Source organism: Psammomys obesus, unplaced genomic scaffold, assembly GCF_907164565.1.
Source record: "Psammomys obesus unplaced genomic scaffold, mPsaObe1.curated_primary_1811, whole genome shotgun sequence".
NCBI classification, from domain to species: domain Eukaryota; kingdom Metazoa; phylum Chordata; class Mammalia; order Rodentia; family Muridae; genus Psammomys; species Psammomys obesus.
In genome coordinates, this window is record NW_026585504.1 from 43,140,895 (window position 1) to 43,156,173 (window position 15,279).

General features: G+C 39.5%; 1 pseudogene; it reads right to left on the reverse strand.

Moving 5' to 3' along the window:
- LOC129673285 (39S ribosomal protein L12, mitochondrial-like) overlaps window positions 1–12,823 on the reverse strand; it is a 126,277-nt pseudogene extending 113,454 nt beyond the window's left edge.
- Between the last annotated feature and the right edge of the window lie 2,456 nt (window positions 12,824–15,279).

The following is a 15,279-nucleotide window of genomic DNA, read 5'->3' on the forward strand; positions in this document are numbered from 1 at the left end:
TTGCAGGTAAATGGTGGGACCTGGAAAGGATCATCCTGAGTGAGTTGACCCAGAAGCAAAAAGACACTCACGGTATATACTCACTCATATAAACATACAATATAGAATAAACCCACTAAAAGCTGTACATCTAAACAAACTAAGCAAAAGAGAGGACCCTAACTAAAATGTTCAATCCCCATCCTGAAAGGCAAAGAGGATGGACATCAGAAGAAAACGAAAATAGGAAACAACCTCGGAACCCGCTACAGAGGGCCTCTGAAAGCCAGAAGAAAACAGGAAACAACCTTGAAACCTGCCACAGAGTGAATGGAATTTTATGTAAGAAGTGGGAAATAGTAAGAGCTGGAGGGAACGGGAACTCCACAAGCAGAGCAACAGAACAAGATAATTTGAACACAGGGAACTTCCCAGAGACTCCTACTCCAACCAAGGACTATTTGTGGAGATGACCTGGAACCCCTGCACAGGTGTAGCCCATGGCAGTTCAGTGTCCAAGTGGGTTCCATAGTAATGGGAAGAGGGACTGCCTCTGACATAATCTGATTGGCCTGCTCGTTGATCACTTCCCCCTGAGGGGGGAGCAGCCTTACCAGGCCACAGTAGAGGACAATGCAGCCACTTTTGATGAGAACTGATAGACTAAGATCAGAAAGAAGGAGAGGAGGACCTCCCCTATCAGTGGACTTGGGGAGTGGCATGCATGCAGAAAGGGGAGGGAGGGTGGGATCGGCAGGGGAGGAGGGAGGGGCTCATGGGGGGATACAAAATGAATAAAGTGTAATTAATAAAAAAAATAAAAGATTTAAAAAAAAAAACCAACCTTCTGGTTGGCATTCTAAAACATAGTACAGAACCGTGTGCCACAAGATTGGTCTTAAATATTTTAGTTCCAATTTGTTAAGGCATGCCCACCAAAAGAGAAAATGTGGTCAATTTTTTTCTTTCTTTAAGCCAGTTTTGTGGAAGAAAAATAATTGGCAAGTCTGAGGGCCTATGCTTAAGTACAGTCTGGTAAACACATGAATGTTCACTAAACCTTAGGTTTCCTTTCATAACACATGGAAAGGTAAAAATGAGTCATTTTAAATAAAGTAGGGGTTAATTGCACTAAGGTAGGGTTTTTTTAAGTAAAAAATGTGTGTGCATGTTGATGTGGTTCACATGTATGTGGTATGTGTGTATGTGTTTATGTGTATAAGTGTAGGTATGTATGGTGTGTATGCGATGAGTGCATAGGTGTGTATGTTTATGTATGTAAGCACATATGGGGTATAAGCATTTGTGTGTGTGTGCTTACACTTACGTGGTGGTTTGTATATCTCGCAGTGTCTGATGGGTGGTGAGTGTGTATGTATGTTTGTATATGCATGTGTCTATGTGTGTGAGGGGGTGACACACAAATAGAAAACAATCATTTTTAACTGACAGTAGGATTACTCTGTTACCGTCCTGGTAAAGGCACAAAGCTCAATGCTCCGTGATCAAAGCCATCTTCACCAGTTTTCTGAACAGAAGCCTCGGTGGCCTTTAGCTCTTAAAACCACTGTCTCAGGCCCTTCTGCCTGACATGGTTTCTGTCGAGATGTATGCTCTCCCGGTCTCATGTAGGTAATCACTGATTTTTTCATTAAAAGACGTTTCTAGCTCACTATTTCAAGAGCTATTAGTATGTTCTGATCTTCCCCATCAGAGGCTGTCAGCAGTACCGAGCATCACTATGGCAGTAATATTTGAGTTGGACATTCATGTCATTCAATGTCATTCATGACATTGAATGACACCATTGTTAAATGCCATGCTTACCACAGGAACATAGAGCTGTGAAAGCAAAGAATGTTGGTTTTTTTTTTTTTTCCAATTTGTGGTCCTCACTCATCTATACACCTTATTAGGCAATAAATAGATGAATGTTACAGTAATAAACAGAAAGAAGAGTCAAACTTCTTTTCGTGCAAAAAAAATTATAGGTAATAATGCAACAAGTGGAAAGTCAACACAATTATAAGTAATAATGGTCGGCTGATCATGAAACTCAGCCAAGATATGGAATGTCATTATTTTTTTGGTAATAGGAATTGTTAATCTTACCTGAAGTTTGAGAAAGTTAGTAACATATCTAAGTAGAAATCATTAACAAATGCACAGACAACAGCAACTGGGTTATAGGCTTTTCTTTCGTATTCTAGATTTTACAATATATATTTTTTTGGTTAGGAAATTTTTTTAAGAAATTCACAATTATAATTTATTGCAATTTATTCAACTTGTATCCCAGCTGTGTCCCCTCCCTTGTCTCCTCCCAATCCCACCCTCCTTCCCTCTTCTCCCCCTATGCCCCTCCCCTAGTCCACTGATAGGAGAGGTCCTCTTCTCCTTCTATTTGACCCTAGCCTATCAAGTCTCATGAGGACTGGTTACATTGTCTTCCTCTGTGGCCTGGCAAGACTGTTCCCCCCAGAGAGAGGTGATCAGAAAGCCTGCCACTGAGTTCATGCCAGAGAAAGTCCGTGCTTTTCTTACTAGGGAACCCACTTGGAGACTGAGTCTATGGACTACCACTGAGCTGAGTTTTTAGGTCCTTACATTTTCCTTGGTTGGGGTGTCATTCTCTTCAGGGACCCCAATGCTAGTTTTTTTTGGGGGGGGGCTCTGTTGAAGTCCTTTGAGAGTTCCTGTCCCCTTCAGATCTTTCTATCCTCCCCTTTTTTCATAAAATTCCATGCATTCTGCCCAGAGTTTGGCTATGAGACTCAACCTTTGCTTCCATACCATCTGTGGTAGGCTCCTGTCCTGTTCCTTGTCTTCTCCTGATTCCAATGTCTATCACGATAGACTTTATGATTTCTTAAGAGTATGATTCATTTAGTGTCTCAAAATTAACAGATACATTAGAGTATCGATGAGAGGCAGAAGGAAATGATACATGTTTCAGAGTAGCGGCTGCAGTTTCATACCTCCACAGACTTTTGCAACTAATCGAGGAGCTATTAAAATGAGTGCTGGAGATCTCAAGCTGTACTACAGAGCAATAGTAATAAAGACTACATAGTATTGGCATAGAAACAGAATAGTGGATCAATGGAACCGAATAGAAGACCCAGAAATAAACCCACACACCTATGGATACTTGATTTTTTACAAAGAAGCCAAAACCATTCAATGGAAAAAAAGACAGCAACTTCAACAAATGATGCTGGTCCAACTGGATGTCTACATGCAGAAAAATGAAAATAGATCTATACTTATCACCCTGTACAAAACTAAAACCCAAGTCGATCAAAGATCTCAACATAAAACCAGATACACTAAATCGGTTAGAAGAAAAAGTGGGTAAGACTTTGGAACTCATTGGCACAGGAGACAACTTCCTGAACAGAACACCAATAGCACAGGCTATAAGAGCAACAATCGATAAATGGGACCTCATGAAACTGAAAAGCTTCTGTAAAGCAAAGGACATAGTCATCAAAACAAAATGATAGCCTACAGACTGGAAAAGGATCTTCATCAACCTGACAGAGGGCTGATATCCAGAATATATAAAGAACTAAAAAAGTTAAAAAGCAGCAAATCAAGCAATCCAATTAAAAAAATGTGGTACAGAGCTAAACAGAGAATTCTCATTAGAGGAATATAGAATGGCAGAGAAACACTTAAAGAAATGCTCAACATCCTTAGCCATCAAAACGACTCTGAGATTTTGCCTGACACCCACCAGAATGGCTAGGATAAAAAAACTCAAGCGCGCACGGCAGAGTATTTCAGAGGCACTCTGTGGCAGGTTCCAAGGTTGTTTCCTGTTTTCTTCTTCTGGCTTTCAAAAGGCCCTCTGTAGCAGGTTCCTAGGTTGTTTCCTGTTTTCTTTTTCTTCTGATGTCCATCCTCTTTGCCTTTCAGGATGGGGATTGAACATTTTAGTTAGGGTCCTCTCTTTTGCTTAGTTTGTTTAGATGTACAGCTTTTAGTGGGTTTATTCTATGTTGTATGTTTATATGAGTGAGTATATACCGTGTGTGTCTTTTTGCTTCTGGGACAACTCACTCAGGATGATCCTTTCCAGATCCCACCATTTACCTACAAATTTCATGATTTCCTTATTTTTCATTGCTGAGTAATACTCGATTGTATAGATGTACCACAGTTTCTGCATCCATTCTTCAGTTGAGGGGCATCCGGGCTGTTTCCAGCTTCTGGCTATTACAAATAAAGCTGCTACAAACATGGTTGAGCAAATGTACTTGAGCCTCTTTTGGGTATATGCCTAGGAGTGGTATGGATGGATCTTGAGGAAGCACTATTCCTAGTTGTCTGAGAAAGTGCCAGATTGATTTCCAGAGTGGTTGTACCAGTTTACATTCCCACCAGCAGTGGAGAAGGGTTCCCCTTTCTCCACAACTTCTCCAGCATGTGTTGTCCCTTGGGTTTTTCATCTTGGCCATTCTGATGGGTGTAAGGTGAAATCTCAGGGTTGTTTTGATTTGTATTTCCCTAATGGCTAATGACATTGAGCATTTCTTTAAGTGCTTCTCTGCCATTCAATATTCCTCTACAGAGAATTCTTTCTTTAGTTCTGTTCCCCATTTTTTAAGTGGATTACTTGGTTTGCTGCTTTTCAGCTTCTTTAGTTCTTTATATATACTGGATATGAGTCCTCTGTCAAAGCAGATGCTGAGCCCGATGGCCAACTGATAGGCAGAGTGAATGGAATTTTATGTAAGAAGTGGGAAATAGTAAGAGCTGGAGAGGACAGGAACTCCACAAGGAGAGCAACAGAACAAGATAATTTGAACACAGGGAACTTCCCAGAGATTCATACTCCAACCAAGGACTATCCATGGAGATAACCTAGAACTCTGACAATGCAGCCACTTCTGATGAGAACTGATAGACTAAGATCAGAAAGAAGGAGAGGAGGACCTCCCCTATCAGTAGACTTGGGGAGGGGCATGCATGCAGAAAGGGGGGGGCAGGAGGGGAGGAGGGAGGGGCTTATGGGGGGATACAAAATGAATAAAGTGTAATTAATAAAAGTTAAATAAAAAATTAAAAAAACTCAAATGACATTTCTGTTAGCATTTTATTATTTTTTTCCAGTTTTTTAGAACTTTTATTAATTACACTTTATTCACTTTGCATCCCCCCATAAACCCCCTCCCCTCCTGGTCCCACCCTTCTCTCCCCCTTCTTCATGCATGCCCCTCCCCAAGCCCACTGATAAGGGAAGTCCCCCTCTACTTCCTTCTGATCCTAGTCTATCAGATCTCATCAGGAGTGGCTGCATTGCCATCTTCTGTGGCCTGGTTAGGCTGCTCCCCCCTCACGAGGAGGTGATCAAAGAGCAGGTCAATCAGTTTATGTGAGAGGCAGTCCCTCTTCCCATTACTATGGAACCCACTAGGACACTGAACTGCCATGGGCTATATCTGTGCAGGGGTTCTAGGTTATATCCATGAATGGAACTTGGTTGGAGTATCAGTCTCTGGGAAGACCCCTGTGTTCAAACTTTGAATTCAAAATATTTATTATAAAAATTAAAATATTTAAAGATTTTATTTAAAAAAAAAGATTAGCTAGAAGCAGGTGTGTCATTCACTGGGTTGGGTCGCAGACTGCAAACAAGGGAGGAAGCTCTCTGAGCAAAAGCATGTACCACTCTTTGATCCCTGACTGTATGCCAGGTCTCTTCACCTTCCCATGCCCCACTGGGCTGTACCGTGGAACCCTGGGACAAAATAAACCCTCTTTCCTTAAAACAAACAAACAAACAAACAAACAAACAAACAAAAACAAAAACAAAAAACCCTCAAGTGACAACACATGCTGGAGAGGTTGTGGAGAAAGGGGAACCCTCCTCCACTGCTGGTGGGAATATAAACTTGTACAACCACTTTATTTGTAACAGTCAGAACTTGGAAACAACCTACAAGTCCCTCAGTTGAGGAATGGATACAGAAATTGTGGTACTTTTACACAATGGAATACTACTCAGCAATTAAAAATGAGGAAATCATGAAATTTGCAGGCAAATGGAGGGACCTAGAAACGACCATCCTGAGTGAGGTATACTCACTTATATAGACCTATAAGATAGAATAAACATACTGAAATATATACACCTAAAGAAGATAAACAAGAAGGAGGACTCAGGGTAAGATGATCAATCCTCACTTAGAAAGACAAATGGGATGGACACTGGATGTAGGAGAAAACAAGTAACAGGACAGGAGCCTACCACAGAGGGCCTCTGAAAGACTCTACCTAGCAGTGTATCAAAGCAGACATTAATACTCATAACCAAACCTTCGGCAGAGTGCAGGGAATCATAAAAACGGGGGGAGTTAATATGACCTGGGGAGGACAGGACCTCCACAAGGACCAAATATATCTGGGCACATGGGTCTTGAGACTGTTTCTCCAAACAAGGACCATGTATGGATATAGCCTAGAACCTCTGCTCAGATGTAGCCCATGGTAGCTCAGTAACCAAGTGGGTCCCCTAATAAGGGTAACAGGGACTGTTTCTGACATGAACTCAATGGCGGGCTCTTTGACTCCCCCCCTCCCCCCCTTGAGGGAGGAGCAGCCCTGCTAGGCCACAGAGGAGGACTTTGCAGCCAGTCCTGAAGATATCTGATGAACCAATATCAGACGAAAGCGGAGGAGGTCCTCCCCTATCAGTGGACTTAGAAAGGGGCAGGGAAGAGATGAGGGAGGGAGGGTGGGATTGGGAGGGAAAGAGGGAGCAGGGGGATACAAAGTTAACAAATTGTAACTAATATTAAAAAATTTTTAAAAAAAGGAAAAAATGAGTGGGGGACTTCTTATTTAAAGAAACATAGTAAAAAAAAAGTATTGGCTTGATATGTTTTGTTTAAAATAAGATCTTGTATTATAGATAAGTTGGCAGAGCACTTGCCCAGCATGTACAAAACCCTGGTTCAGTTCTCACAACCACAGAAAACTGATGTCGTAATGCATACTTGTACTTACATGTCTCAGGAAACGGTGGCTGGAGGATGAGAATCTCAGTCATCCACTGCCACAGCCTGGCCTAGGTGATACTATGTCTCAAAGTGTCGGGGTATCATTAGGAGTGTGTGTGAGAAAGAGATAAAAGAGGGAAAATGAGTGTTGAAAATGATCACAATACTTTATTTACAAATGTGAAACTGTCCAACATTTTAAAAAATGATAACGAAAAAAGAAAAGAAAAACCCATCAGAAATGCAAAATAATTTAGTCCAAGTGAACTGTTTCCTTCTGTGTATCAAGTTCCTGTAAATATACAGTCTTTATAGCACCAGATCCATGACCAAGTATGGGCCTGTGACCCAGGCTGGGGAGGATATAGGTTCTGAAGTCATTTGTTACCTAGAATCTTTACATTTCGACAGTAAAAATGTCAATAATAGTTACAATATCCTAATTCTCCACACAAAACCTGATATCATGCTAAACCACTACCTAGCTATTATAGTGTGACCTACAAGAAAGCAAATTTATCCTTTCGATTAACATCAGATTCAAATTGGGATACAAATTCTTTCAGTTCCATTATGATGTTCCCACTATATTTGAATTAATACTATTTCAATTTTTTTCCCCAAAAAAATGTCTGTACCAGTTCTGCTAGAAGGACCTTCTGGAAATTTTGCTATTATAGAAATACTATTTTGAATTAAGCCAAATGATTCCATATGCTCAAGAGAATTACCCGTTTGCAAATGTCTAGAGATTATTGTCAGAGTGCCCACATTTATTGGAAAAGATTATAAGATAATTTGTAATTTAGAATATCCTCAAGTTTACCTTCAATAACTGGTTTAAGGATTTCTCTATATCCAATAAGATATGTCACTGAGATATTTCTCTTAAATCTTCTGTGAGGGTGAGGGGGTGTTTGCATTTAAGTGAACAAAGCATCATAGGCTGTCTAGTTTAATACAAATCTAGCATAGACAATGATTTCCAATTTTAGAGAAAACTCCTAATTGTAACATTCCCACTTTTCCCTCTGTGATGGCTAATCTTGGCTGTCAACTTTATACACCTGGGAAGAGAGGAGCTTATCTGAAGAATTGCCTCCATCAAATTGTCCTATATGTACGTGGGTGGATCATTTTTATTGACAGAAGATGGAAAGTCTACCCTTCTGTGGACAGGTCCAACCCTGGGCAAATGGTCTTAGGTAACATGAGTAATGGTTGATTTTGAGCTGGGAAGCAAATCAGTAAGCACAATTCCTGCAGTCTCTGCTTTATTTCTTTTCTCTAGGTTCCTGCCTTGAATTTTCTGAATGACAGATTGTAAGCTAAGTACAACCTTTCCTTGTTGTTTTTGATCAGTGTTTTCACCACAGCAACAGAAAGCAAATGAAGATGCTACTCTCTTATGGGCAACTCTCTCCTTGATATCTTTTCTCTTTTCTTTTTCACTGTGCAAGGATCACAGAGTGACATTTTATGTCTTAATATCATGCAAAGGTTTGTTTGCACTGCTTTTCAGGTGGGATGATACAGCTGTTTCAGGACACCCGAGCTCGAGACACATTTAGTCACAGGTTGTCCTCTCCTCCAATCCACTGATGCATTAATTTCCCTCTTTGTCTTCAAGAACCTATTTAAACCATTTAAAATCATACTCGTGCCAGATAACTCCTCCCCAAGTTAAGCATGTCCTAACTTGCTCCATCCAAAGAAACCTCAACCAGCGGAACAAGTCTAAACCCACATGTTTAAGATTTCAGTTGAAGGTTTTCAGCCTGAAGGTCCTTAAGAAAATAATGAGCATAAATTAATTCTTAATTGGTTTCACTAGTCATCTTGAAATTCCAAAAGTAACTTTTGACATAGCAAAACCTAGTTTGGGAATGAAAACTTTCTGTAACAGAGTTTATTTTTTTATTCTTTTTTTAACTAGATTTTCTTTTTAAAAATTTTATTGTGTCCCACAGGTTTAGGTATGTTGTGTCTTCATTTTCATTGAGTTCTAGGAAGACTTTAATTTCTTTCTTTATTTCTTCCCTGACCCAGCTGTCATTTAGTAGCAAATTGTTCAGTTTCCATGTGTGTGTAGGCTTCTTGTTATTTCTGTTGTTGTTGAAGTCCAGCTTTATTCCATGGTGATCAGACAGGATTCAAGGGATTATTTCAGTCTCTTGTATCTGTTGAGGCTTGCTTTGTAAACAACTATATGTTCTATTTTGGAGAAGGTTCCATGAGGTGCTGAGAAGAAGGTAAATTCTTTTGTGTGTTTGGGTGTAAGGTTCTGTAAATGTCTGTGAGGTCCATTTGATTCATGACCTCTATTAGAGATATTGTTTCTTTGTTTAATTTCTGTTTAGTTGACCTGTCCTTTGTTGAGAGTGGGGTGTTGAAGGCTCCCACTATTAGTGTGTGTGGATCTATGTGTGGTTTAAGTTTTACCAATGTTTCTTTCACAAATGTGGGTGCCCTTGTATTTGGGGCATAGATGTTCAGGATTGTGATGTTTTAATTTTTTTTTTTAATTACAGTTTATTCACTTTGTATCTCACCTGTAGCTTCCTTCCTCTTCTCCACCCATGCTCCTAAGCCAGTCCACTCACAGGGGAGGTCCTCCTCCCCTTCCATCTGATCCTAGTAACAGAGTTTTAATCAGCAATTTGCTATGAAGAAATAACTTTAGATTTTATGTGGTAAAAAGTTAACATTTTCTGTGTCTGACTTCACTATGGCTGACTTGGCATAAGCTCCAAGGTCTAGACCTATAGGAGATGGAAAATGTATCATGAAACACATTAACTGCCATGACTACAACAACTCAAAGAGCTAAGCTGTCTGAAAACAGAAAACATAAGTTTTACAGTAAGTAATATTTTCAGGTTTAATAACTGTTTTAAGCATTATGAAAAGATACTCTACTGTCCTAATGTTTGTGTGAAAAGGTTCAAAGATTATTTCTAAAATTGCTAGAAACAAATAAGAAATTTAATATTCTCTATCAAAAATAATTTGACAACATGACTAAAAAATGAAAACAAAGCAAAAACTTGAAAATTATTAATACCTATGCCTTGTTTATCTTTGTTACATCAGGGAAGCCTCAAATTATAGTTTCATGAACCTATAGCCTATAAATTTACTCATTATAATATGTTTTTGAAATATAAAAATTATGACCAAATATAGAAATATATGATAAAAATGAATATATGGAAAATGATGGCCAAAATATAAAAGGCAAGACAAGGAGATCATGACAGAATAATGAAAAAATAGAGAGAAATAAATACTGTTTTTCTATTTAGCAGTCAAAATATCTAAGTCTTCTGGATTGCAAACAAATTGTTCTACAGCCAATACACCCAAAGTCTGCAGCTTACCCCACATTTTCCCTTCTTCCTTGTGTCTGGATTTCTTGTAAGGTTTCACACCTATTCAAAATATTTGCACAGTTATATAAACTTAAAAAATATTAAATAAGTTGAGGTTACAAAAGATTTAAAAACATTAGATAAGTCAGTATTAATACCAAATATTTAAAATATATTCATGATTTGCAAGAAGGAAGAAAATGCTAGCAAAAAATATAACCCTTTGCATTCGTCTGACATTTGTAGCCAAATCTGACAAGCAGTCAGTTATGACATATATTACTAAATTCTAAGTTTTTAGTTTTAACCATCTAGAGACTTTGTTTCTGATAGAAATATAACTTGATGACTCTAGGTATGGTTTTGTCTTAAATAAATCAATAGAAGATATACTTCTCAATGTAGCCACTCCTGATGACACCTAATAGACTAGGATCAGAGGGAAGGGGAGGAGGACCTCCCCTATCAGTGGACTGGGGGAGGGGCATGGGAGGAGAAGAGGGAGGGCAGGATTAGAAGGGGACAAGGGAGGCAGCTACAGCTGGAATACAAAATGAATAAATTGTAATTAATAAAAAAATACATAAATTAAAACCAAACCAACTGAACAGAAAGAAACCCTGCCTCAATTTTTTTTTTTTTATTTTTAGAAAAGGGAAAAAAAATGCTTATAGCTGGACCTGAATGCCTTCTACAAATATTGCCGACAGAAGTATTTTTTAACTCTGCGAATAGTCAGAGAAAAAGCGGTATTTCTTCACCTTATACAAAACATGTAGGGCTGCTTAAAAAATCACTGTTCTACTGACTATTTAAATAAGAGACCAGATGTGTCCAGTCTCTTCACAGCAAGCCGTGTCCATCCTTACTGTGGGGCGCTTACTGGTTGTTAAGAGGATCAAGGAGAGACTAAGCCTTTTGTGTATATGAAGAAGTTAAGTTTTCTTCCATCTTCTTCCCTTCTGTCCCTCTGCTCTCTGAATTGCTTGGAAATGCCTGATATTTAAAGGAGTTACTAGAGAAATATGTTCATCCCTCTTGAGGATTATTACTTAGCAATGGCTCTTAAGGGAATGTGAAGTCAGAAGAGTATAAATAGGTTAGAATGAGAGGTTCACCAGAGCCTCAGAAAAAGTGCTATATATATTTTTTGACAACTCAAGCATGTATGGTTTATATACTTCTATAGAGTTATTTCATGAAATTTTATAAATCTTAAATCTAGGAAAAATCAAATGACATTTTGTTACTGATTTTTTTAAAAAAATTTTGCTCTCCCCCCCTTTTCTTTACTTGCAAGGGAAATAAAAAAAGAAATGATTTTTATGTCTTTTCAAAATTTCAGGGAATTTTTTCATGACTAAGACCATTTTCCTGTCACATTTCCATTCAGAAACCAGACAAACATTTGCATGTATATTCCTCATAGAGATTTCACTGGAAAACTGTGTGGACATAAAAAGAATCTTATGCACAAGCTGTTCTGAGATTGCCATGAGCTAAACGCCATGGAGTTCTGAGTAAGTTTTCAAAACTTCTCTTTTAATTTACCTTAAGGGACACTAAAGCTTACCTCATTTTTAGTGATTATTAGAGACAACGGGTGTTAAAAAGTTCCCCTCTCTACCAAGTACATCATAGTTCATATAACAGTGCATGCCTGACTAAAATCCACACCTGGTTCGGATGTCAGAGAGGACACTGGTACAGAAAGCTGAGAGGCAGGAATGTGTTTACTGAACTCACGTTACACTATACATCCTCCTCGTTCCAGGGTCTCGGTTCTCGCTCAGTGCTGTCATTAAGAGAAAAATAACCGTGACTGGTTCACGTCACAGCTGCTCTGCCCTTTTCTAAACCATTGAAATCCATCATCATTTCTAAGTCACTGATGGCACACTAGATTCGAGGGTTAAGACTTTAGTGTTTTATCCAAAGTAATTAAAATTCATGTTGCATAATAGATGATTATTACTGATTTTCACATAATACTATATTTTTTTTGTAAACCAAGGAAAACAACAATGACAGGAAAAAACAACAACAACCACATTTTGTGTATTTATTTCCAATTTTTCCCCAAGCCAGCAGGTAGAATGGAGGTCCAGTTCACAGCTGCAATTCAACTCCCGCGGATTTCACAAGTGAATAGGTAGCAATCAAAATTCACACTTTTTTTTTTTTTTTAAGTGCATCGCTCCCATGCTACTATCCAATTGAAGGTGCTCAGAAATCAGTGCTCATACTTGTCACGCCAAAGTGGAACTGGGACAACATTCCATCCACGGAGCCAGATGGCTTAAAGCATTTGCACTGTGTTTCCGGTGCCAGGTGGCTAAGTGAAGCTCCACTTTCAGCTGGAAACACTGGAATCGGAAAGGGAAACCCTGCGGTGGTTTTGCAGCCAACATTATGTTTGCGGCTCCGTGTAAGAAGCAGGCACCAGTGAGGCACAGATGTTAACATGGTTTCACAACTTAGAAAGTCAAGTGGAAATTTCCGTCAAGTGATGTTTTGCTGCAAGCAGGGCATGTGATGTTTTGCCCAGGTTTGTGTGTGAATGGATACGCGATGTTTTGCTATGACCCTCACGTTGTGAGGGTTGTGACTTTGGCCAGCCTAGAACATCTGTGGGTGGATTTTGAGGAGGGGACCCTCTTCCCATTACTATGTAACCGTTTTGGACACTGAACTGCCATGGGCTACATCCGTGCAGGGGTTCTAGGTTATATATAGGCACCAAGGCGGAGTGAGACACCGCGTTTTTGGATGGACATCACTGAGCTGATCTCCGTGCTTCAACGCTTGACTTTGCAGAGAGAAACGTTGCAAAGAGCTTCTCTGGATAATCCAATTTGGTCTTAAGGCTTTCAATGACTCTGTGTTGTTACTCCATGTTGGCCCTTTGGACTGGACGGCTGGCATCCTGATGACTGAATCCCCTAATGACCCATTTACCCTCATCAGCAGAAAGTAGATAAAAGAGAACAATAGCCCTGTTCCCTACTGATCTCCTACCTAAGGTTGCAGAGGTTGGAAGGGAGATAGAGGTGCATAAAAACCCTAAATAAAATAGGTTTGGTGAAGAATCTAGGCCTACAAGAAAGTACATGAGCTAATGAAAATGACTAATGTGCTGAAAATGTTTTTTTGTTTTCTATATTTATTTTTTTTTGAATTTTATTTTTTCTTATCAGTTACATTTTATTAACTCTGTATCCCAGCCGTGTCCCGATCCCTCATTCCCTCCCAGTCCCTCCCTCCCTCCCTCATCTCCACCGTGCCCCTTGCCAAGTCCACTAATAGGGGGGACCTCCTCCCCATTCATCTGATCCTGTTTTATCAGGTATCTTCAGGACTGGCTGCAAAGCTCTCCTCTGTGGCCTAACAGGACTGTATGATTTCTGTCCAGGCCCTTTTGGCTTTCATAGTTTCTGATTCAACTCTCCTCTCTCTGTGCTGCTCTCTTTTTTTAAATTAAATTTAATTTTATTAATTACACTTTATTCACTTTGTATCCCCCCATAAGCCCCTCCCTCCTCCCCTCCCGACCCCACCCTCCCACCCCTTTCTTCACGCATGCCCCTCCCCAAGTCCACTGATAGGGGAGGTCCTCCTCTCCTTCCTTCTGATCTTAGTCTATCAGATCACATCAAGAGTGGCTGCATTGTCATCTTCTGTGGCCTGGTAAGGCTGCTCCCCGCTCAGGGGGACGTGATCAAAGAGCAGGCCAATCAGATTATGTCAGAGGCAGTCCCTCTTCCCATTACTATGTAACCCACTTGGACACTAAACTGCCATGGGCTACATCTGTGCAGGGGTTCTAGGTTATGTCCATGCATGGAACTTGGTTGGAGTATGAGTCTCTGAAAAGACCCCTGTGGTCAAATTTCTGGTTCTGTTGCTCTCCTTGTGGAGTTCCTATCCTCTCTAGATCTTACTATTTCCCACTTCTTACATAATATTCCATGTACTCTGCCTAAAAGTTGGCCATAAGGCTCAGCATCTGCTTTGATAGTCTGCAGGGCAGAGCCTTTCAGAGGCCCTCCATGGCAGGTTTCTAGCTTGTTTCCTGTTTTCTTCTTCTTCTGATGTTCTTCCTCTTTGCCTTTCAGGATGGGGATTGAGCATTTTCATCAGGGTCCTCTCTCTTGATTAGTTTCTTTAGATGTACAGATTTTAGTAGGTTTATCCTATATTACATGTCTATATGAGTGAGTATATACCATGTGTGTCTTTCTGCTTCTGGGACAGCTCACTCAGGATGATCCTTTCCAGGTTCCACCATTTACCTGCAAATTTCATGATTTCCTTATTTTTCATTGCTGAGTAATATTCCATTGTGTAGATGTACCACAATTAAACTAAAATTCTATAAACTCTTGTTATAAAATATTGTGCCATTAAAAAAATCACATGAAGAAATTAAACATACCCAAGGTGTAAACCTCAATAAATTTCTCCCCTGTTAGTGTAGCCATCCTCAAGCTATGTAACTTTACATTTGAGTTATACTTTCAGTGTTAGTTCTATATGAGTAGGCCTGAAATCAAGAGTGTAACTGACTGATGTACAGCAAAGAGAAGTTGCTATACCAAATTGAAAACAAGGAATGCTAACTTTTATGCTGATCCACCCTACTCTTAAATTGCTGATAGTATTAGTCTACTACAGAAGAATATTTTTATTTATGAATAGGATCTAGTCTGTCCCTTTTGATTAGCTTCCTTAGGTGAACAGATTTTAGTATGATATCCTGTATTACATTTCTAATATCTACTTATAAGTGAGTATATACCATGTGCTTCTGAGTTACCTCACTCAGGATGATCTTTTGTAGGTCCCACCATTTGCCTGCAAATTTCATGATTTCTTTGTTTTTAGTTGGTGAGTAGTATTCCATTTTGTAAATGTACCACAAT